Genomic DNA, 26186 nt, shown 5'->3' on the forward strand with positions numbered 1-26186 from the left:
CACTTGGGGCTCTGATCCCAACTCCCTTTTGATCACACATTAATGAAGAATGAATTTTGATGGAGCCATGAGCACAGCAGTGATGGATTCAGAACTGCTTTCCACATACAACAGTCCACACCACACACCTCTCCTGCCTGAAAACTGGTTCTGACAGATGGAGCCCAGGGTCATGCACTCTGTGATCTCAATGGGCTTTTACAGGGATGGTCCATAATTTAAGGGCATTTTATGTGTGTGTGTGTAGGTAACAAGAGAGAGGAAACTGATGGGGTTTTGGGAAGAGGGATCTGACGTTATAGAAATTATATAGTATATGGAGTGCCTACTCTCTTAGTTTCAACTGGAGTAGAGAGAATTTTCTTCCCAGCAGCTGTTAGTGCTGTAATTTGGATTCAGTGTAGGAATAATACTGATAACACACTGATGTTTTTGTTGTTGCTGAGCAGTGCTTATCTTAAATCGAGGACTTTGCAGTGCCTCATGGTCTGCCAGTGAGGTGCTGTTGCAAGAAACTGGGAGGGATCATTGAGATGGGTAGCCCAGTGTGGCCAATGGGATATTCCATACCATGGAAGGTCATGCCCAGAAGGTAAACTGGGGGAGTTAGCTGGCAGGAAACAGTTGCTGCCTGGGCATCAGTCAATGTGTGATGAGCAACTCTGTTGTGCATCACTTGTCTCCCTTGTGTTTTAGTTCTCTTTCTCACCTCTCACTACTATTGTATTACTATTGATTTTCTTTATTTCAGCTATTAATCTGTTCTTATCTCAGGCCATGTGTTTTTTGTGATTCGCTTCCCAGTCTCACCAGGGGTGGGAGTGAGCCAGCAGCTGTGTGTATTTAGTTGCTGGCTGGGATTGAACCAAAACACCTTATCATCTTTGGAGTTTACAAATAACAGTTGTTAACTTGCACAAATCACTGGATCTGTATACACAGGGTATCCATGTAAATACTGTAAATACAAGAAAGAATTTCTTATTACTGTGGATGGAAATTACAGAATCACAGAGTAAGCTGAGCTGGAAGGGACACACAAGGATCATCAGGTCCAACTCCCAGCCCTGTACAGCACCATTCCCAAGAGTCACACCATGAGAGTAATGTCCAAAGGATTCTTGAGCTCTGCCAGGCTGGGTGCTGCCATGGCTGCCCCAGGGAGCCTGTTCAGTGCCCAAACACCCTCAGAGGAAAGAACATTTTCCTGATATCCAAGCTAAAGCTCCCTGGACACAAATTTAGGCCATTCCCTCCAGTCTGTCACTGGTCACCCAGAGAAGAGATCAGTGTCTGTCCCTCCTCTTCCCCTCAGAAGGAAGTTGCAGCCCTCAATGAGGTCTCCCCTCAATTGCCTCTTCTCCAGGCTGAACAGATGAACTACCCTCAGCTGTTTCTCACATGACTTCCCCTCAAGGCCCTTCATAGTTTTCACTTCCCTCCTTTGGACACTCTCTAATAGTTTAATATGTTTCTTTTGTTGTGGTGCCCCAAACTGCACACAATATCTAAGGTGGCTGCACTAGTGCAGGGCACAGCTGGACAATCACATTTACATAACATGCTAATGTCTTGGTTTAGTTGTCAGTAAGTGCTGAAGATTCATTCATCTTGAAGGTGTACTTGCTCTGAGTTACTTCAACAACAGCTTTCTGCAGACAGTAGCAGAAAGTTCCCAGATTGTGAAAGGGACAGAGAACCTGCTCTGTGAGGAACAACTGAAGGAGTTCAGTCTTTTCACCCTAGAGAAGAGAAGGCTTAGGAGCCAAGTGACTACAGTTTTTCAATATTTAAAGGCTAGCTACAGAGAGGACAGAGCTTGTCTCTTCACAAGGACAAGACAAGGGACAATGAGTACAAGTTGCACCAGGAGGGATTACAGCTTGTAAAGAAAAAAAGAAAATTTTCATGGTAAGAGCAATTTTCACTGGGACAGAATCCAATTTACTGCAATATCTTTAATAAGCTGGATAATTAATTAAACAGAGAGCACATGGAATGGTTATTCTGAAATATTCAGGGATGGTAAACACATGCTCTTCAAAACATTTTCTGCTTCTCTGTCTTCTTCTCCCCAATTCACTTGTTTATTGACCTGACCCTTTTCCAGGTAATAAACAATTTACTTGCCTACTCAATTACATGCTAAGATAGTGAAATCTTTCATGCATTTTCCCAGAAATGTGGTAAAAGGACCACTAGAAACCTTACCCTTCTTTCACTACCTTTTATTTATGTTCCCATTCATTTAAGAGGTTTGGGGTTTTTTCACATGTGATTGTGACTCTGACAAGCAGCAGTAATTATGTTGATATGTACTTTATAATGTTTCTTCCTAGCCTAAATGTTTGCTGTTTTCTAGGTTGAACTCCTCCAATGTGAAGAGCTCCTCATTGTAGTTTAGAAAACACTTGGCTCATCTTGATGCTACCTAATAGCTTTTAAAAGCACTGACATTCATTGAGTAATTTTCTCATGCCTGATTTTGACTGTTGGTGATTTGAGTCCACTTATATACTGAGTATGCCTAACTGGTTTAACAGGAAATAACACATGACTATTTTGTTTTCTACATACTATCAGTGAAGGTTGGTCTTTCAGACCATCAAAACACACTGTCCAAGAAAGGGCAGAACATCACAAAATCCTAATTATTTTCTTTTTTTCTTGCAGTTTTTGTAAGAAGAACAGCAAGTCTTGGTATTTTGTAGAGGTTTGTAAGGGCTCTGTGTGTGTGTGTGTTCATACCCTCAGAATAGGATGCTATTTTATCTCTTTCATACAGTTAAAATGTGGCTCCCTTTTTACCAAATGCTTAGTTTTCACTCCCATCCTCATATTTTAAAGGTGGCATAAATGAGACTGAATGTGTGTATTTCTTTGTAAAGCAGTTTGATATTAACATTCACAAGCTTGAACTTTGCATAGTGAGTCTTGTAGCCCCTAGTAAAAACCTTTGGATTTATTTGGGTTCTCATAGCTATGCCAAAGAAGGGTTGCAAAACCCAGAAAAAATATGATTCTACATCTGAAAAAAAATCCCAAAACAAAAAAAAAGGCAAACAAAAACCCCCAGAAAAACTTACTGCATTGAAAAACCTAATTTGCTAATTACTATCTAGGTAACTTTCATTCTTGAAGTGAGGCCCTGCACAGAATTTATGGGAGAAAGACAAAGATGTGGTACTTGCAATACATTCTTTACCAATCAAATTCTTATTCCTCAATAGCCAAATTAACTACCGCTTTGAAATAGTAGTATCATCCCAACATTTTGTCTGGTTTTTTTTCTACATTGCTTTTTTACCACAATGGAAAGATTCCTTTGCCATGAGCATGAGGATATAACAAGGTACTGGAAAACATCATATGCAGCTCACGTGTGGTGGCAGCAGTACACAAGCCTGGTGTTCAAAGGCTCTTTGGTGCCTACAGAGTGTCTGCATGGCAGTCATGTGTGACTGCAGCATATGGAGATATGCTCTACTGAAATAGCAGAGGCCCAGGTTTTTTGATGCCAGTAAGAGATAAGAATGATTAGTCAGGTTTGGGTGCATAAAGCTTGCACAGGGCAAGAATAGCCAGCCCAGGCCAAAGCATTGGCAATGCTGGTGATGCAGGCTTTAAGTAGATTAAAGTTGGCAAAAATTTTCCTGTTCTCTGTGGTTTTACACTTCTGCTTTAGATTGTGGGCATATTCAATGCACTGCATGTGTGTGTACAAATGCATGCATGACTCCAGTGTCACTTCCAGGATCCCCACTGCCACGTTGACTGTCATTAATTTGGTAATGTTATAATAACTGCAGCACTGAAAATGCTGGCAGGATTTATGGTAATTTTGATTACTGTTTCATTATACTGTGTCTTTAAATAGTTACTTATCTATTCTTGCTAATTTCAGAATTTTTTGCAGATCATTATGCAAGCTGGTGGTGGTTCTCTTAACTAAATTTAAAGTTTCTTATGCAGACGTCTTAAATAAATTTTAAAATGATCATTTACTTATTAACTGGTGTAAAGGGGAAAATCCTGAAAGTAGGCAGAATGTTCTGGATTGAACTGATGGGCAAACGGGAAATCAAAAGACTAAAACTATTCATGGGTTACAGATGAAGTTTCCTGTATTCAATAGAATAAGAAAGCCAGGAACGATGAGGAAAGGAGATAAGCACTAAAATTCCTGATAGAAAGAAAATGAGGTCACCATTGTAGCAATAGAACTAGAGCCCTAGGGGAGGAAGGCAGATGTGCAGGCAGCAAGGTTGCTCCTGCTGGAGCACTGATCTCCAAGGAAATTGTGCCCTGGGGAACTTGGGGACAAGCAATGCCAGGTGGACTGGAGCTCTGCAACATGGTAACAGTATCAGATCCACCCAAGGTAGAATCTTCCTTCCACACTGATATTTTTCAGGGGACTAGAACTATAACACAAAATGATTGCCACCCACTTCAGCATGTCTATTTCACTGTGGGTACAGAAATCCAGAAAGAAGTCCTCCCACATCTACTCAGGACACAGGCTAACTGAGGTGGGGGTGATAGTACATCCTTTTGCTATTTCCTGAATGAATAGGTTTGTCATCCTTATCACCATGAGATTGACTAAACTTCTAGGCCATGAGATTCTACAGAGAGAGCATTTTCCTTGCTTTTTCAATTTTTACTCCTTTGGAGCAAAAATTGAAAAAGCCAGGAAAAAAATTAAGCTGAATGAAAATTCAATCTGCACTTGTGATTATGACATTTCAGTGAGAGTTCAGATGAGAGGGAACCTCTTTTTTCTCTCTGTGCTCCAAAGACTGCTCTCTATTGCTGGGCAAAAGGAGCCTGTGATCACTTTGCACACAGCTGAGCCTCCAGGCCCAGCTCTGCCTGTGCCAGCACAGTAGGAATGGAGACTGCTCTTCAGAGGAAAGTTTGTTGGTTAGAGTGTACTATACAATAGCTGAGACCATGGTTCCTTCGGTCCTTTTTAGAGGAGGGTTTTATTTCTGGAATGGGCCTTGGCTTCCCACTGGCCTCAGAGCTGTCGACACCTTTGCAACTGGATGTTTGATGATAAATGTTTGAGGCACAGCAAAATGCAGACACTATATTAAATAACAAAACTAGTTGTTCACACATCTTACTCTCAGGAGTCACTATCAGAAATGGCATTGGAGCAGCTGAGAACTTCAGTCCCAACCACACTATTTTTCCTCTGCTATTGTAGGTCTTCTTAATGAGACTGTTCTATAGATAAAGAGTGAAACCTTTTCTGGCATGATGTATGTGAGCAACACTTTGAGTTTGTTATTTGGCTTTCTTCCTTGGCTGTTCCTACACCAGATTCTTTCTTAATTTCCCTTGGTAGAGATGGTGGAAGGCCTTTACCATACATGATGAAATGCTTCTGCCAATGCCAGCAAGAATGCGAGCGCGCCACCGTAAGCCAGCGCCGTGGCCGTAAAGACACTGTAACCATCTGTACTGCTCCTGCAGGTCTGCAGGTGGCATGGTGGCAATGTGCTCAAATAGCTTCTCGTGGAGAGCAGGGGTAGGAGATACTTCCTTGAGTCAAAGCTTTTATTTTTCCTTTTAGCCCCCTTCAAAGACTTGTGTTTCACTGAGGGCAGTTCTAAGTCAGGATTTATCTAACAGGGAGGTCAAGATGGCAAATAAGAAGGCAATTATAACAACAACGCAAATGTTAGCCAGAAAGCCATCAGATCATAAGTGGAATACATGATATGCACATTAGTCTTCCCACTAATCTACTCACTGTGGAAAAGAATTATCCAGAGCCTTTTCTGAAAGAATTAGTGCAGAGACTAATTAGCTGTTGTAGTGTGTAACCACTCACACATGGTGGAAAAATTATTTCATCTGACCAAGTCACTTGCTGCAGAGTACTGTTATGTGATGTATTCTCCATGATAAAGGCAGAAATTGTACAACAAATTTGCTGTGTGTAACCTTGTAACACTTCTCCTTTGTCTTCACCCTCAAATTTAATGTTCTAATTAGTAGAAAACAGATAGGTACAGAAAAGCACAAACCTTACAATGCTAAGCAGTGACTTTGACTTTGATCAGATTATGAGCTTCAAGAACACATGTAGGACCTTCACAAATCCAATTATACAGTTTATGCCAAGAGGAAAAATTTGTTCCCAGCACAACCCTTGCAGTCATGAATCCTGACATGAACCATAAATCTATTCTGTATTAACTCTAATTCTGGTTAATTTAACAGCAAATAACATCTCATTTATGAAGAATATGTTAGATATTTTTAATTACTTTTTATCCATTTAACCTCTTTTCCTTGTTTTTCTGATAGAATGAGATAGAAGGTACTCTGTTTATTATTTAGTTCAGCATGTAATTAAATTTCTCCTCCTGATTCTAAATTGTTTACTTCTGTTCAGTGGAAGGTCCTTTTCTTCTTGTCATATGGAAACTGAACGGGTGACACTTGGCTGACCCTCTGACACTGATTGTTATAGGGTTTTTCTATTTGCTCTGCCGTTTTTGAGTTAGGACATGTCTGTGGCCAAAGAAAAAAGCATTGCAAGAAGCTGTTAGATGCTGCCAAACAATTATGTCCCTGTCAGCCTTGGTCTGATCTTGAGCTAAGAAGCCTTGCTCCAAGAGCTAATGAGATTAGGTGTTGCAGCCTACTGACATGGGATTCCAGATCCAACCTCATATTTTATTTACAGTTCTGGGACATCTCCCATGGGTGAACAAGCTTTGAGTTCCACCATTGCAGTGAAATTCACCAGTGTACAAAGGAGAATTACTCTCTTCCATGTGTAGGACCCTGTCTTCTGCACATGAGGCCTTGCTGCTCAAGTCCATTTGTGTCTTTTGCTTCGTGTTTGGCTTAGCTAAAACTTGTTGCTTGGCTCAGCAAGTGACAGCTACACACATCTGTCTGCTCCTGGATGCCAGTCAGAGGACGTCCTGTCTAAGTGCACAGTGAAGATCTCAAAGCTGGGTGCAGATAGGACCACATGGAGTGTCCTCAGGCAGCACAGGTTGGACATGTTGGACAGTGACAGGACAGTGAATATGCCACCACTGCCCCTGTAGTAAAGCTGCCAGAGCTGATGGCTGCACACTCCCTATGCACGGGGAGAATTTGAAATACAAATATTTTTCTCTCCTCTTTTGGGGAGAAGTTGAAATACAAAGATTTTCAGCCTCGGCCCCCTCCTGTCCTCTCCATTCTACTGTGGCACTACAAAAGAGAAGACACAAACAGTCTGGTTGCAAAAGAGCTGTTTATCTGGGATAATTTTGTTTGGTTCAGAAGAAGGTGGTCAGTACCAGTCAGTGCCATGGTGCTGTAACTATGCTGCGGAGACTGTGCTGCTCTCAAACCTGGCTTGCTTTCTTGACCTTCCTCAGGTCAATCTGTGCTGCTCTTTGGGCTGCTCTTGTCCAGTACAAAAAGTGCAAGCAGTCCTGGGAGATCCCAGAACCTCCTCAACCCTGCTAAATTGTTTCTATCACTAGGCTGCTCTCACTTTCTACTTGGTCTTTCTATGGGATTATTAGCCTGTGGCAGAGGAGGGAAGGAGGGGAGTTTTAACAAGATCTTTGTGTAGATGTGAGAGGATTCTTGTTGGGAACTGAGACCTTAGGTCCTACAGCTTGTATCTCATGATCTGGAGCAATGTCTTATCCTTTAATTGACCCAGCAGCTGAGTACTTTCCAAGTCCATATGAAGGTTAAAGGATACCAAAGCAAAGCACAAGAGAATGGGTTTAGTCATCAAGGAACTGAAACAAATGAATTTTCAGGTGCCTTTGGAAGTGACAGGTTTTTTTCTGAGGCTTTAGCACTTACACTACCAATTTAGGCAGACTAAACACTGCAGTGTGTCTGCTTGTGCAGCTCTTGATCTGTCTTGTCATACAAATCAGCTTTGTGGATTGCCCTTCATGGTCTCACCACTGACTTGAAGGGAGTGTGACCCCAACCCCTTGAATTGCCTTGCTGGTTAAAGGCTTTACAGTGTCTGTTTTGGAGGTGCCTTACAGAAGCTGAAATCCTAGAGGCCTCATAGGTCTCAGAGATAAAAATATTTGTTAACTACAAGTACTAAAAAAAAAAAAACAAAACACCAACACCCCCCCCACAAAAAACAAAACAAAACAAGAAAAGATTGCAATATACTAATTTATAGAAAACACAAAAATGGGGCAAATGTTTTGCTCCAACTTAAGCAATACCTCAGGGTTAAAACTGGGGATATTTCTTAATGCTAGAATCAGATAAGAAATAAATCAGCCTATATTTGGCCGAGGTTTATCAGCAGTAGTTACTGGATAATCAGTTCAAACATTACCTTGTTAGTAAGCAGAAATATTCTCTTCACCCTCTGGTGCATTCTAAGCAAGATACTACTCAGATAACACTTAAGATTTTGCAATATTGTATTGACATGAAAAGCAGATTTTTGTTGTTTATCTGCAAACAGGTGCTGCATTCTTTTTTTTTCCCAAAAACTAAAGATAATAAATTATATTTCAGCACAACTTAACTGATACAGAACTGACCTTGAAATATTTTCCATATTTACTTATTTGATCTTTTGTATTTTTCACCAGCAGAGTATTTGTCCTAAATAGAACTTCAGGCAGATTTTAAGATTTGAATAATGCCTCTTAGAAGCCTTATTTTCCTGCAAAGTGGGGTTCTTTCAGCTTTATTCACACTGTGTATCACAAGAAAGAATGTGGCCCTCAGCTATGGACACAACCTGAAATGTTTAAAATTGTCTACCTGGAGAAGTTTCTTTCAGCCATAATATTGTGTATTTGTCTTTATAAACTCCATACAATTGTTACAATACCAACAGAAATTGTCTGTTTAAATAAACACTTTAAAAAACAGAATGGGTGATTAATGCTATGTATAAATTTCAGCACCTTCTCATCTGCACTGGTGTATAAACACCTGACTTTCTGCAATGGTATAAAATATATTATAATAATAGTAGAGAATGCTTTTCAACTGGTAAAAATTTCAGGTTAAGTAACAGATTATCTTAACATATGGCCAGTAAGTGTCATAATTGCTCTAGCTTAACACTTCTGATTTATGTCTGCCTTAAACCAGAACACAAAAAGTTTATACAGAAGCCCTTTGAACTAGTAAAACATTCAGTAAAAGTGATGTCAGCAGGATGGGTGAGACTCAAGTCTGTTCCTATTTTGTGTGTTGTTTATTAGGCTGCCTGTACTGACCGGAAAATTAATTGACCATTAATTTTATTTTCCGCCCTTACACCTCAACACCAAGTGTGGGCTGTGTGGCAGAGGGAGATGTTGCTTCTTACATTGTCTGTCCTGTACATGTTAAATTAAGTTACTGTTTCTAATGATGGCACTTCTGATTGGTTTTACATTTTGTGTGTTTAATGTGATTTTGTGTAGTTTGGTTTTCTTAGCCTTGAGCTGTTGCAGCCAGAGTAGATAAAACAAGTTGCAGCAGTGAACACTCCACAGAATATGGTTAATTTGTAGTTTTAGTGTCTTCTCTCACATCATCATTACAGTTTGTCTGCTAGGAGCTGCATAATATGCATGCAAGATATTTGCCCAGGTGTTCTGTGAATCTGTAGCTTTTGCTCCAACTGGACAGTCTGATCTCCCACCCAGAAGAACAAAATCCACTCTTGTCCCTAGGCATGACTTCCAAGCTTGAAAAATCACATATGCAAAGACATGTTGAAAATGTGGCAGACCTAGATGCACTTTTTGGATTACTAGTTATTTAGGTAGATATCAAAGCTTCAGGTTGCAACATGACTTTTCCCCTTTTATTTTCTCTTTGACCTAAGGTCTGTTTGCTACAGGGAAAGGTACCTGAAGCCAATTTTTCCATAGGTGGGACCTTTATCTGGCAAACACTACAGCAGCAAAGTTGAGCTACCTGACTTTCTGCAAGCAAGCAGTCTGCAGCGGAACTGGTTATTTTAAATGGTGAGCCAGTGCTTCATTGGACTGTGACTGGGACATTGAAGCATTACAGAACTCAGCCCCTGTTCTCTTTGGTTTGATATTTTTTCAAATTCAAAAACATGTCAGCTGTGCAGCAGGTTTGTAGTACAATCAAGTTGCTACATAAGAAGCAACCAATAGCTGTCTTGTATCTATCTTCATGAGAGTTTTTTGAGAACTGATTGAGATCTTAGAGTAGAAACATGCCTAAATTTCAAATAAGATGTTAAACAAAAAAAATTTCCATGTTCTTTTGACCATTTGTGGTCATCTTAAACATATTATGATTAGTTTGTTTTTAGAAGTGGATTAAAAAAGTCTTTCTTTCTGATAGCAAAAGCTACTCTCCTATTTTAAAAAATATATGCTAACATAACTGTCTGTGGTATTTTTTATTTGGAAAAATACTATCAACCGGAATGCCCTGAAGTATTGGGGTCCTTTGCTAGGACAGTTCTTGGAATGCAGCCACCTCTAAATCATATTGCATGTAGGTAGGTAGGTAGGAAAACATGAAAACAAATGAAATTTGAAATGAGCCATGCATACTTGTTTTGGAACATCAAGAGAGCAAGGAGGATTGTAAGTCCTCAAACTACGTATTTTTGCATCATCTACTTTTATTTTCCCATCCTAAATCAAGATTTGAAAAAAAATCTAGGAAAAAAACATCCCTGTGCCTAGGAAAATATGCTAGAAGTGAGACCAAATGCTGGAGCAATTCTTCCAATTCTATTATTCAAAACCTCTGACTTTTGCTTAGCTTTCATTTCAGGACTTGTTAATGAATACTGGTAGAGGAGGAGCTAATACTTGTCTCTGATTTACCAAGTAGAAACTTGCAGATAGATACTATACTCTTGAGGTTGGCAAATGAGATTGGACTTTTGGCATTTCTTTCTCACATGCTTGCCAAGCTGGACAGCTTCCTACATGACTGCTGCCTTATTTGGAAAATGCTTAAACTATTTCTTGGAAAGTGTTTGAAGGTCAGGCAGAAGGGTTTTTCTGTGTTTTACAGTATTTATTATTACATAAGAAGGCTGTGTCCTACTTCTCATAGAGATCTGGCTAAGGACTACAGAGATGATGGAGTCAAGCTTCCTGACACAATAGAGACCCAGCTGAAGACAGTGAAAGGCAGTAATATGTACATGTCCCTCTACCTGCTACACACCCATATTTACATTTAGGAAATAGGCACTCTAGAATTGTCTTTTAAATCTTCCAAATATTTATGCACTGCACAAATTTTGGGGCTCAAAATGAAGTTTCTGATAACACAGCTTTGGAGTCGTCCTACTCTGTGGCAGAGATCCTCAAGAGGTCTCTCCTTTTGAGACACCTCAGAGGCCCTCAAAAGGTGGCAGAAAATTATGGTGGAGGCTGTGATGATATAGGCAGAGGGAGCAACAGGAGGCTGAGGGTGAAATCACAAATCATAACTGGTCAGCAGACGCAACAAAGAATAGGAAATAAGTATACCAGATGTAAAAAGAAAATAAGAAACAAGGAAATAAATATACCAGATGTATACCAGATGTATGTGGTAATAACACAGCAGAAAACAGGGAAGTGTCAAGAATTCTCACAAACCCTAGAAGAAGAGAAACATGGAGAAAGGGGAAACTAATGGGAACAAAAAAAAAAGAGAGGAATTGCTCCACTTTTGTCTTCCTCCACTGAGGAAGACACCACCTCTCTTTAATCACATCAAGTTCCCATCAACCTAAAAAGATAAGAAGGGCTTGTTTTTGCCTTGCTAGTCAGTATATTTTGCCTGTGAAGTGTCTCTATACTTCTCACTGTATAATATAAGTTTGGCCTCTACAGAGCCCTAAGTTCCTGTATGTGTGTGTGTGTGTGTTTCCCACCCCAGCCTGCCCATACAGCCAAGTGATTGATCAGCAGCACTGAGCCAAATTTCAGCTCAGAGGCAAAAACTCACTTGAATGAACTTGAGAATTTTAAACCTCCTCTCCACTCCCTCCCACAGCTTCTTTGATCTCCTTTAAAAATCTCAGACTGTCAAAACATGAATGCATGTATGCATTTATGCACATGAATAGTCCCAGCAAAGGCAAGGGAACAGGGTTCTGCCTACTCTCCCATTAGCACATTTGATGGAAGACAAACCTCTCCTTTCCTCTGCACTTATATTCTTGCCTTACCTGACCACTGGATTTGTTCTTTCCTGTCTGCTTTCTGTCCCACGCATTTGTGCATTGCATAGAAGAGTGCAGTAACAACCCAGTTAATTATAATTAATTGAATTGCAAGAAAAGTGTGTGATTCAAAGAGCAGTGGCACTGTTGTACATAAAAAGAACAAAATAAATTAAGGAATAAAAAGTTCTAGGGTAGGTGTCGGTATTTTTTTTTAAGTTTTCTCTTTTAAATGTTAGGGTTGTTCTTGTTTTGTTCAGCATAGACTTAGATTTCTGGGTGGAGGAGAAACTGCTTACACAACAGTGTAAGCAGTGTCTGGATACTGTGGTGTTCTTAGGTTTTGGCAAAATTATTTGAAATGTTAGTTTAAGAGATGCTGAGATTTGGATTGAAAACAGAGAGATAATAATTAGAAAAGTACCAACTTGAATTTTTGAGTATTCTGGGGAAAAAAAAAAACCCAAAACCAAACAAAAACCAAAAAACCCAAAACCAAAAAACCCTCTTTAGGTCACTTTATGGCTTTGAGAAGGTACTCTGTGCTTGCACACTAACTGCTCTCCCACATCACCACAGTGCTGCAGAATTACAGTGCTGCTGTTCTGAGCCTGTCCCAATAATTTCACTTCATGTTTACCTATGGTAGAATTTTAGAGCTGGCTTTGCCTTTCTCTGAACTCAGACTGGAAAGGCAGTCAATAAACTGCCTAAAGTTTGTGGGCAAAAGCCCAGGTTGCCACACTAACTCCAAATTATCTCCCTGGCAGACTATAAACATGATCTTCAATCTAGTGGAACAGTATCATCAGATTTGTGCTTCTCAGCTGAAGGTGGCTTCCCTCATCCTACTAAAATTGTCATTGCTAACAATGGTGTAGGGAAGATGGGAGACAGCTTAAATATGGAGGCAATGTGTAGCACAGACATTCAGTTAAAAACAGAAAATAATTAATTTGTGCAAATCACCCCCTGGGAAAATTATTGCTTTTTGAAGTATGCAGGCCAGGCCCTGTGAATGACACAATCTGATAAATTGTCACACATGCCATATGTTATAGCCTTGCTTCAGAAGCTCCCCAGAGGCAAGTTATGTGAGACAGGCCATTACAGGACTGGATGAATCTCCCTCTTTCCAGTTCTTCATGAGTTCTCAGCAGACTCATAATTATTTGCAGAAGAGGGTCAAATTTGGTAGTGGCCTCAGAATAAAAGCAGTTCCACAAACACTACTAGGGAGCAAGAACCTATTATGCAATAAATTACACGAGTTATAATTGACCTTTGCCTTTGCCATGTTGCTGAACAATTGCCCATTTAGTCTGAGATAGCTTTAAACACTGGGCTAATTATATTCCTAGGATGAGCAGCATGCAGAAGTTAAAGAAAAGTCTGTTAGAAATTCAAGACAAATTTACTTCCTCCGTGCCTTGCTCCCTTTCTCTCTCAAATGTCTCTCTTGCAGACTCTTTCAATCTTTACACTATTCTCTGTAAACACACTGGCATTGAACAAAGTGAGGTAAATAATCTATTAATTGCAGAAATGAAAATAATATTCATTTTGTCCTTTGCTGTCACCTGGGTGTAATTGCTGGGAAAACATGAAGTTGAGAGGTTGGCTACAACAGCGTACAAAGTGATCTAAGTTGCAGGTGAAGGAAACCAGTTAGACATTCTTTCAGGTCTTGTCAGTTCAGATTTAATTCAAATAATTGTACTAAACCCCAGTATATTATTACTATCTATTGCAAAGGAAATACTGGGTGGAAAGTTTCTCTTATAACCTTATTATGTATTCCAGACTGTTGGGATCAAATACCTTCAGGCTATTTGATGGAGCATTCATGAAAATGAACTGTATGAGAATTTAGAGAATTCTCTTCATAATTACACATTGCTTTTCTTAGCAATTCATTCACGTTGCTGCAGTAGCCAGTAAGTTTAGTTTGATGTTAATGTGCAGGTACTAAATCAGATCTGTGGCCTAACCAGTTGAGTTCCCCATCTCTTAGAGTGCCCAGATCCAGAAGCGTTTGGTAGCTGAAAAGCCAGCTGGTAGGACGAAATCTTTTGTGCTACATTAGGTCTTTCCTTTTATCTCCAACAGCAAAGTAGCTGAACTCATGAAGTTAAAATTTAAAGAGACACTTTATGATGGTGGTCCTGTTATCTGCATGAAGGTCATCTCTGTAAACCTTCCTAAAGTTTTGGCTTCACCTCTGAAAAAGAGTCGGTACAGAGCTTTCTTTAATGAACTTTAGTAACAGCTGTGTTCCTTCAAAAATGAGAAAAAATACACAAAGTAATCAAAGCACTTCAAAGTTTGCAAAATAGCAAAAAGTGAAGTAATTGACATAAATTGCTGTCATGTAATATAGAAAACACAAATAATTCTTCATGTCAAATTTTCCTTAGAGGTAGTTTCCCAAAAAAAATTCTCTTTATTTCTTAACTAGTATAAAGAACATCTTTTATTTAATTTCATTGTACAAGTGTACATTTGAGTGTACAATTTCACAGCTATTGACTGTCTAGTTCTGACAAACCCCATAAACTTACTATAGTATCAGTCCTTAGGATTAAGCAAGAGTCAGTCTCAGAAACAACTTTTCACTTCTATATTCAGTACAATGCAAAATGAATTTTTGCCTTTTGAAGGTACATGAAGTACATGATAATCCTCCCGAGGATAATGATGTTAAGCAGATGATGTGTCAGAGTTAATGGGCAGAATACAGGTGTTACAGACACACTTCTGAGGGCAGACCTAATGCTAACATGAAATCAAAACTTGCTTTTGGACAGATAATTATCCTGGTGGTTATGTGTGCCTTGACAAAGCTTGAGGCAGATTGGATGTTACCAGATGAGCCCAGAGAAAGAGGCCTTAACCTGTGAAGTGTCATGTTGTGTGTCAGGAGAAGGTTTGCAGATACAAATCAGCTCCTGAATATCTTCCTCAAGAAGAATGCTGCAACAGGCAGCTTGTTCAGCAGTTTATGTCCAGCCTGTGCCACCTTGTAGAGTTCAAAAAGGTGAAGGTTATTTCCAGGAGTCAAGTAGATTAGACCTCTGGCTTCAACAGAAGCAATAGTTTTTGTGCATAAATTGCATGTGTCTGGATTTTCAGTGTCTAAAGGTTGGTCTAGTACAGGTTTTGGCAGCTGGTGGGGACAACCTTAGTTGTCCGTGGGACCCCTCAGCAGCCTCACAGCAGAAAACTCTACACAGTGATCTACAGATAAATCACTCTACACAGTGATCATAAGATCCACTGGGGTCATAAACACCAGGTAGCCCCTGCCCAGGTCAGTAGCCCAAGTTACCACATTGCCTCATGAGGCAGAAATAATTAGAAACATATTAAAATCTGGCTTTCTCTAGGCACCAGTGTAAGCTGGGGGGAGCAGGGTGGATGAGAGGGCACCTGGAGCAGGTGACCTTGTTCTGCTCAATCCAGCACCACGAGCTGCTGTTGGGTCCATGCTCATCTCTCTTGGAAGCAGCACCTGATGGTCCTGGTTGAAGGGTGAAGGTGGGGAACTGCCTGCTCTTCTTAGCAACCCATCAGTGGGATGGATGATTTGAGGGGGAAAACTGGCTTATTATCTGAGTGGGTGTCTTAAAAGAAACCAATCTCCTTGTTTTTAATAGTTTACTTAAGGCAGTGAGATAAAGTGAAAATTAAAAATAATTTTTGAAGCAACATAGCAATAGGTGGTAGAAATAATAGAAACTGCATGAAGTGAAACTTGTGTTTCGCTCACTGTTTGTTTTCCATTTTCTGTGGTAGGTGCATCATGTATTCAATTAAAGCATAGGGTCATTAGGCCAGGGGCTACAGACTGCAACTGCTGCTTCTGCTGGTTATTAGATTACATGCAGCCATGAAACCAGTAGTTTAAGCACAGCCTCATCAGAGTGTGACAAGAGGGCAGTCAAGGTTCAGAGTTTTATGTATTGGTCTGCTTACACCCACAGAAACCAGCACACTTAAACGTATATTAAATGTTTTAAGTGGGGTACAGAAAGAGAGAAAGGAAAGGATAAAAATGCTGGAACTATAAAGCACTGAAGTCTTTGGTTTATTAAAATGATGTTTTGTTCGTCATTTAGGTATTGGGAGATTGCTATTGCAACTAGCCTGCAAGACCTGGTTTGAGACAACAAAGGCAAGGGGGAGTGGGCATCAAAAGCAGCACCTTTTGTGGGGCAGGACATTTCCACCAGATCCAGAGGAACAGCACCACCATCCTCAGAACAGCTTTACATGTCTCTCCCTGGCCAGGCTTGACTGGAAATGTCTCTAAGATCTTCAGCCTTCTTCAGCAGTATGAACTACCTGCATGGTTGTGAAGTTTTTCACAGCTTGGAAAAAGTTGTGCAGTTTTCTAAGATGCCCTGCAGCAGAGGCCAAGCTGTTAGGAGACCACTTTCAAACATTAAACCTAATGCTTCCTACCAGAATTTAGGCTCTTTGCATCCTCCTCTGACTCTCATGGACCAAGAAACAAAATTTTTCCTCTTCCCCTTTGCAGCTGCCTTTTTTGTTGTGCTTCCCTCATGTTAGATTAAACAGTCTGATTTCACACACTCTTTCCTTGCTGAGCACATTTTCCAGACCATTGGCTACTCTCACTGCTCTCTCCTGGGCATCCTCCAGCTTCTCCCCATCTTGCAGGAAGTGCCTTGCCCAAAACCAGATACACAGCTGTTCATCTGAGGTTTAGCAAATGCTGACAGGAGTGGAATGAGTTCTGCATGAGCCCTGTAGTTAATGCTGCTGTTTGTATAATCTGGTAGAGTGTTAACTTTTCTAGCAAGAGCAGCAGATTAACTCCTCCTACCTACAGATTCATTGTGACTCCCAGATAGTTTTCCACAGAAGTATTACTCAAAAATTTGTCTGTCTAAGCACTGGGTGACATTGCCTTCCTCTTGAGTAATACTCTCTTAAAAAGAAAAGAATATTAGTTTGTCATGAAAATGTCAAGTGTTCCTGGTTTTCAGCACTGGCACTGACCGTACTTTTACCTCAGTCCCTGAATTTCAGTTGGGTTTCTTCCTAGTTCAATATCCTAGTTGCTGGAAATATTGATTTGGAAAAAAGATACGGACTTAATTCAAACTGTGTATTTGTAGTACGGCTGGGCACTTTTCTGGCATGTTTCTCCAGTTTTGTTCCCACACAAATGTATTTCATCCAGTCTTGGTTTGCCTAATTTATTTATAAAAAGATCACATCAGCCAATATCAGAAACATAATGAAAGACAAGATTTATGGCTTCTATTGTTTATTCACAAGCCTTTTACCTCATTATAACCTTCCATAAAGGAAATGGGATTGGTTGGATGCAATTTTGTTCTTATCAAATCTTTGCTGACTGCTAAAAAACCAGTTTGTATAATATTAGTTTTGTTTCAAACTTTCAAACCTTTGGTATTTTGTCTTAAAACCTTTGTAATCAATTAATTTAATTGGCTAAGGCCAGCTTCTCTTATCTTGAACAGATGAAAGTACAGGCCTATGCATAATACCCCACAGTGTAGAAAAGGATTTGGAAATTTCTGTTGCAAAGCATTGCTAACTCTAGACGAGAATGAGACTATCCAAATGATTTTAAGGAATATATTCCTAGGCATAGGATAAAATAATAGCTAAATCCCATACCTTATGATCAGCAATGAGTGAACCCTTATGGCCTTAGCAAGCAACTCATCCAAGGTGAATTACAAGGGCTTAGAAAAACTTGATTACATTGGTCAGTGTAATTTGAGTTGTGCATATCAACAGTGACTATTGTTATTAAAAGGTATGACAGGATTTTGGGGAAGCCACAAGTAACTTAAACTCAACAGCTTACATCAGGAGTAGACTCAACTAAACAAACATTTACATGTTTGCTGCATCCTCAAACAGATGCAGCAAACATGTAAATGTGCCTCACAAGTAAATTTGGTCTGAATATACAGAGAGAAGTAACAACTATTGTGAAGCCCAAATAATGTTGCTCTACAGTACAGCAATATACCTGAGGGAAAGCCTGTGTGTTGAAGCAGGTTACCTATAGCAGGTATTTTCTATTTGTAGAGTCCTGAGGTGCCAGCAATCTGTCATTTGAGCCAGTGTAGTAAGAAATAATGACAACCACTGCATGCAGCTTTCCGTGTACAGACCACCATGCTTTTAGTATTTCAAAGTGACTGGGCTGTCCCTGCAGCACTGCTGGGAAGGAAGAAGGATGTGTTTTATAGAGAAGTCCTGATGAAAATGGGCGAGGAAGTGGGGGTACGTTACACAATTGGAGTGCCAAAAGTACACTCCAGCATGGAACCCATAGTTGGTTTCTTTTGTTTTCCCCTTGTTCTTGTTGTTGTTGTTGATTTTATTGTTGTTATGGTTGATTGGTTTTGAATTTTTTTAGATCTGACACAGAGTGACTTGCAGTAGTTGGCAGAAGAAATCAGTGAACATGACTAGTTTCTCATATTTTTTTTAGGATCACACTCTCGTCTTTGGGCTATTTTCAATGCACACTTTTAACTTGCTCTCAGGGATTTCTGCACCACGACACATTCTAAAACCTAGTCATCAGTATTATTTTCTCTTACACCACTAAAAAGAAGCCAGGGATAACTTAAAGTCACTTTTTCAAAAGCAGCTGGTGTATCAGGACCTGTGGCTTAGAAGGGCTTAGAGATACCACCTCTTTTAAGGACTGCAGCTGTTCCTAGGGGAGCCTCCTGCTGCTCCAGGGCTTTCTGCCATGCATCTTCCTGGCTCTCCTGCATCCAGCAGCACAGGCGTGCTGGCCCTGGGGAGCAGGCTTTCCTGGTGCAGACATTAACCTTTCTGCCTTGGGGATTTCAGCTCTCCTTTTACAACTGCATGCTTTTATTAGAGCCAGTAAGTTTTGTGAGTGCTCAGAGAGTGCTGTGTGGGTTGGTATCAAGTTAGGACACACAGCACATTCACTGCTAGATTTTCTCTTTGCTTTTTCTTATGAGTGCCAGGGAATCAGCAGTAAATCAAGAAAATAGCACAGCACAGGACATCCATGACTGTTCAGACTGGCATTGTGAGGTGCATACTCCTGCAAATGCTGTGGCCCAAGACATTGATATATGTATTTTTGTTTCCTGGCGGGGAAAGAAAAATATTTTTAGCAGCTAGTAGAAGGCAAGCAAGTCACGAGCATTGGATAAAGTAGTTTCCCTGACCTACTGCTTTCTTTTTATTTGCTTTCTTTTCAGTAGCACCAGTATATCATTCCAGAAACACAAATGAAATAGAAAATCAGTCAGTGGCACAGGCTTGGCATGGAAGCGGTGTACTTTGAGGAAATACTAGTTGAGACCTGCCAGCTCAAAGGTGAGTGGTGCAGTCCCAATTAGCCACGAACACACACCTCCAAAGTGCTGTAAACTGATTGCTGCCCAGAGCCAGTTCTTAGGCTCAAAGTAAAGACACCTATTCTGGCCTTGAGTTACTTTGGCACACTGACATACTGAGGGTCCATCGTGCTAGTTTGTGCCCTCTAGGATGTTAAACCTGCCAAATACATCTGATCCATGGTACAGGAGTTGCTTTGTGATGCAGAGGAAGCACTTATCTGCCCATTCCCAGGAGGACAGCAACTATTCCTGTCCTACTCCTTTGCTTCCTGCCTGTACTGTAAAAGCAACCTCCTGGCTCAGAAATAGGCAACACGAGGCCCCTAATCTGTTTTCCTCTTCCACGCTGAATTTGCATAATCCACAAGAGAGCCAGGCCAAATCTGGTTATTTATAATCCAGCAAAACTCAGGCCTGTTCTCTCCATTGCTCCAGAGGGGGTTTCCTGAAATGCAGGTGTGATGTTCACCAGCCTAGTTCTGGCAGTTTGCTATAAAAATATTGGTGCTAAAAATTATCTACAAAAAAAAGTAGCAATATGACCTAATTTAAATATTTATTTTGTTTTTTGATATACCTACCACCCTGAGTATAGATAGTTTTGTTCATTATAGAGTCAGAAACTCTTATGTAGGTTAACAGTACTGAAATTAGATGCTCTGAAATTATAATTTCTGCCTATCCCTTATAGTTTGTTATTGCTGTGAAGCCTCTGGGGAACTATTTCTCTTGGTTTTGCATGATATGCCTAATATAACACATTACATGATGTTTTCTAGAGTTCAAGACTTTAAGGTTAACCAGAAAACATTATGTTCTTCTCCAAAGGGAAAAAAAATAAAGGATATGGGTAATTATTCTCTCAGCCTTCAAAAATCCATTTCCTTAACAGCACTCTATCCTCTCAAAAGAGAGTTTATGCTTATGGGGATGGTTTGCTGATGGGCTGTGCGGGAACAGGTTCAGTACTTCATGTGTGATTCCAAGAAGCACAAGAAGCCCAGCTTTCTGAAGTGGGTCCACCTGTACCACTCTGAAATAAGCACAAAGTCATACGGTTCTCAGAAGTAGGAACAAACCTTCCCTTACCTGCCGTTGGACAGAACATTTCTGCACTACCCACAAACAAGAGGTTTGTTCCATTACAATCTGTAATTTGAATTGCTGTTCACATTTCTGATATGAGTGTTTACACAACCAAAATGCGGGGGTGTAAAATAAAAGTGTATTGGCTTTGCAGTACAGGAATTAATGCAAGAGAAGAGAGTTGTGTACAACTTGTGCCTTTCTTATGGCCCAGCAGGACCTGTTCTTGATGCCAGTCCCAGGTTGTCTTTACCTTACAAGCACATTAGAGCAATGCAGAGCCCATTAGAGCATCTGGAGAAATCTGAGTTTTCAGGGAACCTGTGTTCTGAATCCTTTCTGAGGCCTGTAATACCCAAACCACTACAATATTATTCACTACCCAAAAAATGCCTTACAGCTGATTAAGTGTTGTTTAGGCAGGTCCTAACACTTCCCAGTAGAAAGTGAGCTCTGGCCTGTGCCATTCCTCCACATCAGAGTAGTTCAGTCCCTCAGAAGGGAACATCACAAGACAATTGCCTTGATAATAAAGGAAACCCATCCACAGTTAGAGTGGTGGACTTACAATGCATGGAGAGCTTCAGTTTCTGATTAGTAGCAGCCAAGCACCCCTGAAAGGAGAGAAAACCTGAGGTTTGCCTTTCAGCACCCCTGGGTGGGTAGAAAGGCAGAGGTGGTGTGCATGGGCAGAGTCCACCTGAGGGAGATTTGCCTACCCCAAGCAGAGTTATGCCCTTCTGCTCAAACTCTTCCTGTCTGTAAGACAATGTCAGTGACACTGTCTGGGCTATAAGAGCTGAGGTCTGCAATTCTCTTTACCCAGCTGGAACATGTGCCTCCCAAGTGCATCAAAGGTTTTGGGTCATCCCCATGAACCTGGTTTTGATCTTGTTTATTCAGCCTGGTAATTCCAGTGGAATAGCTCAGCATTTACCACTGTGTGAGATCAGATGGATGGTTTACTATTTCAAAATCCCTGGGTTTGGCATGTGATTTAGGCACACAGTGTCCTTGGATTCTCCTTCTACTGAATTTATTGGAAATTAGGACAGATACCACTAATCATAGAAAAGGCTTTGATCAAGATACCTCTTTTCTATCACAGGGAGTAATTCCTTACTTTCCAGGTATTTGACCATCATGCTTTCCAGGACTGGGGTAATCCATCCCCTTCCTCTCGTTTCCCTTCAGCAAGCCTCTCCCCAGCCTCTGGACATGTGTGCTGTATTATCATGGATTATCAAATATACCTGGGGGCTGTAGATAGGTTTCTTAACTCACAGGAGATAGGCTTGGGCTTTTCTGGCTGAAATTTGCTTCTTTGTGACCCTTTGGGCAAAGGAAAATGGAGCAGAGACCTGCAGAGAGCGCTGGGGCTCTGGCAAGGTGGGAGGTGAGGTGCCCTGCTTTGCACCCCCTTGCCAGTGTCCAGCTCCTCTCTTCTGGCTTCAGAGGTTCAGGTCCTTCAGTGACAGGATAATGCCCAGCAAATGAAACCTGGGGAACAAAGCCCACTTTCTTCTCTCTGCTCTCATGTGTGATCTGCCAATGCTGTGAGCTTTAACAGTTACAGCAAATTGCAAGTCTGCTAACTTGAGATTCCCCACTGAAAAGAGCTACCTCAAATTGCTCATATTGATGTATTTCAGAGTGAAAAGCATGAAATGCATCTTTTCTCCCTTTTTTGATCAAAGTACACTTTTAAATAGTAGCAGTATTGCACTTTACGTAACAATTTCCTTCCATGGCTAGCTTTCCAGAATATGACAGAACTGTTTCCTGCTGCTACAGTTAAGTTACTGATAACTTACTGCTGTTTATTTACAAACACAGTGTTCAGACATCCTTTTTTGTACCCTCCCTCCCCTTTCTATTCTCTTTTTTTTTTTTTTTCTTTTTCTTTTTTTAAAGGGTGTTTTTGCCACATGCAGTCCTGTCCTCATGCAACCTTCCTGTGAACAGCGCTGCCAGCTTGGGTGGGCTACCAAGGAAACACCGAGAATTTGTCGGACTTGAAAAGAAAGCAAACGGACTGTGAATTTGTTACAGGCTGCAGGTGGTTTTGATCGGCTGGGCCGAGTCTGAGCCGGAAACATTCCGGCTCCTGAGCCTCCCGGGGGACCTCTGCAGACAGGGCTCTGCAGCCACGCTGATGAGTCGTGGGCAGGAGCTCACCTCCGAGCGAGTGGCGCTAGTGGGGAAAAAGTGAGCAAGCCAAAATGACTCACAGGGGAGCAAAGGCTGCAGAGCAGGGCTGCCCTGGCAGCCTGCTGACACACTTAACTCCAGCCAGCGAGCAGAGTGATTGCATAACCGGTGGGAAAGCAAATCTAGAGGTAGCTGTAAAACCTGTGGCAGCTGAGTTAAGAACATAGCAGCCTTTAGGGCTTGCTGTCCAGTAATATTGTTGAAGAAAGCTGGATGGTCTGTGGTAAGTCTTGAATGGATGGGTACAGAGAGTTTTGTTAGGAACACACAGTAAAATTTGCAGCTGAGAAAAGCAGCTTTGGGGAAGATGTTGAATGGAGAAATTATACCACAAAGATCTTTCTGCACTCTTATATTTCTCAGTACAAGTCTGTTGAGATAACTAGAGACTTGAGACTGCAAAAACCACCTGAGAACACAGGAAAAAATGCACAAGAAACCTGTACAGCCCATCCATCTTGAGGCTGTGTCCTGGAAAATAGAAGTCACAGGCGCTGTGACTTTTTGGAACCTTCAGGATCTGTTTTGAGTTACACAAAATAAAATTCCCAGTAAAACGATTATCTGTCTGGACAGATTCATGGGTTTAACTTTGGACACGTGCAATATGAATTTGAAACAGTGCTTTGCAAACAGGATACTCTTTCTTTGTATAAAACATCAGCTGTTGGGTCACATCTCTTCCTCTGGAATCACCAGCTGGAAAATATTACATGAGTCACAAGAATCTGAGAGCTCTGAAAAGCAGCACACACACCAAGTGACATACAGGGTGAAAGCTCTAAACCCACAACTTAAAACACCAAATCAGAGCCCCCAGAGCAGGAATAGAGTTAAGCTTCTCTGAAATGTTACCAATTGATTGGTGAGATCAAGCTTAGGAGCCCAGGCAGCATCAGGAATGGCAAGATAGAAATGAATACACAAAGAGCATGAGCATCCTTTTCTGACTATTTTTTTCCCCAGGCAGTGCTGATTTTGCAGTTACTCTGCTTCCTGAGATAATTTACACCAGCCTACACAGCACTTTGTGCTCTGACCATACCCTGATAGACAGATGGTAGATCTGGATGCACTTACAAAATAGTTCAGATGGATAGGTGTAGGCCGGCAGGATTGTCACTGTGCTAGTAGGATACCCGAAGATTCTAGGTTATGTTTACATACCAGTTGAAAAGCAGGATATATTTTCTTCTTTCTTTCTTTCTTTCTCTTTCTTTATTTTTTTTTTTTCCCTGAAGCATAAGCAGGTAGCATTTGAGTATCCAAATACTGGGCACTTTCTTCAGGGTGATACAAGCTACAGCGTGTCTGCTCTGTTACACCATGTTCCCCTACTTAGTCCAGGACTAGGACACAGGCTGCAAGTGTGGAGGCCACTGTCTCAAATTTGCCAGGCCTGTCCCTGGGCAGAAAAAGTGCTGGAGTCTCGAGATCCAAGCTGGATAAGCCTGCACCCTACTCCCGACACTACTGGCCAAGACTCTTGTCCTGCCACATCTTTTCCAGGGGGGATGCCAGCCTGCCCCCTCTCCGGCAGCTCCTCACTCACAAAATTTCATGGGGAAAAAAACCAAAACATTGACAACTGTCTCATAAAGCCAGGGTTTATTCCTGCATGCTTTCAACAGGGCATTTCATAGGTCTGTATCTGTGAAGGAAAATAGCTGTTCCAAACTGCAATGTGACACTTGTGTTTTCTCTCTGCAAACCTTGAGCACTGCTGGAGCCCTAGTTCAGACAGGCACCAGACAGGCTCAGGTTCTGAATTTCTTATTTTTCCTTAAGTGCTTGCTGTATTTCTCTCCATGTTGCTTTCTTCTTTTTCTTTTTTTTCCCCCTCTTTTTCCTCCTCCTGGTCTTTCTTTTCTCTGCACTAGAATGTAACTTACCCATGTTTTCATGGCTGCAGCAGCAAAGCCCAAAGCTCCTGCATTTCTGCCTCTTACTTCACCAGAACCCAAGATGAACTTTAGTACACACAGATGTGAAGGGCCACAAAAAGGGGTCTTGTGCTTTAGCACAGGTATCATGGGCTATTGCTGATCTTAAGCCATTACCTCACTTGCCTTCCTGGTTATACTCATGTTCTTTTTTACACTCGCAAGAATGTAATGCTGATGAGACAAATCTGAGATTTAAACATTCCATTTAAATTTCCTTCTTCTGTTTGAACTTCTTATGTAGAATATTGATTTTATTTTTTATCTTTTGTAATATGGTAGTACAGCTTTAATAGTAGAAATTTAATTGGAGTCTGGCACTAAAGTACTAGTGATTTAAATTTTTATGATTGTTTCCATATGTTTTATATCCTTGCAGACAGAATTTAGCTAACTTTCAATGAATAAAATTATTAATAAGAATGAGATTTTTTTAATACACGTCCTCAGGATGCTGTTAGTGGCACAAACTCTTAAGTGTAAGGATTAATGTATTCTGCATTTGGTAATTAATGATGCAGGTTTTTTAGTATTGGAATTTAATTGATAACACATACCATTATGCCATACTCTTCATTTAAAATACAATGCTCAGTGGTAAAAACAGTTAGTTCCTAATCAGTGATTTTGTCTGTGTAGCTTAAAATGCTTTATGAAAGCAAGAATTCATAACTATTTCTGTTTTTCAGAATTCATCTTCAGGGTTTTATTTTTTGCTTGATTTGCTGAGGGACCAATATTGATTTGCTAGATTCTCCATGATATGTTATAAAAAGGTCTGAAGTTGGAACCAGTGTTTCCTGAATCAATTTATTTGACCATAATGCTTTCCAAATACTCTTACTAGTCTATTTCAGAAATGATTATTTAATGAGGTAGGTAAAAAAGTAGCTGGTCATGGTGTTCTGCAACAACTGACTGTGAGACATATACACTGTGCTTTTTTCCCCAATAATTCCATTTATATAATTTTGTACTTCATCCCAAATGTGAAAATACATGTATTCAATCTGAGGGGCATTCTTTAAAATGGCCATATGCTTTTTTTCTTTTTTAATGCATAATAACTATAACTTTTTTCCTTTTTTTTTAAAACTTATGAAGCTGATACTGTATGCCACAGCCACTATGGCAGATGCAAAAGTGAATGCCGTCTTTGCTTATTCTGGAAGCTTCTATTAATCACAGTGTATATTAAATAATCTTTGTCTCTACTATATCTATACTATTATGAAAACGATATATGCTCTAAAACTTAGCAATGTGTGTGTTACTTTTCCACCAATAAAAAAAAAATAAAATTAAGAAGTGTGTTTAAGAGAGGACTGTATCAACACTATTTTAAACCAAATTACCACACAAGGGAAATTACCTTTTAATTCAGTT

General features: G+C 40.5%; 2 long non-coding RNA genes across 2 annotated transcripts; both read left to right on the forward strand.

Moving 5' to 3' along the window:
* Positions 1-1599: 1599 nt before the first annotated feature.
* On the forward strand, positions 1600-26108 carry LOC132322327 (uncharacterized). Its single transcript, XR_009485092.1, has 3 exons — positions 1600-1911; positions 19420-19537; positions 22561-26108. It is a non-coding gene; the product is annotated as an uncharacterized LOC132322327 (long non-coding RNA).
* LOC132322275 (uncharacterized) lies at positions 9733-17518 on the forward strand. Its single transcript, XR_009485071.1, has 2 exons — positions 9733-9980; positions 16282-17518. It is a non-coding gene; the product is annotated as an uncharacterized LOC132322275 (long non-coding RNA).
* Positions 26109-26186: the final 78 nt, after the last annotated feature.

The sequence above is a fragment of the Haemorhous mexicanus genome, chromosome Z (assembly GCF_027477595.1).
Source record: "Haemorhous mexicanus isolate bHaeMex1 chromosome Z, bHaeMex1.pri, whole genome shotgun sequence".
In the NCBI taxonomy this organism is placed as follows: Eukaryota; Metazoa; Chordata; class Aves; order Passeriformes; family Fringillidae; genus Haemorhous; species Haemorhous mexicanus.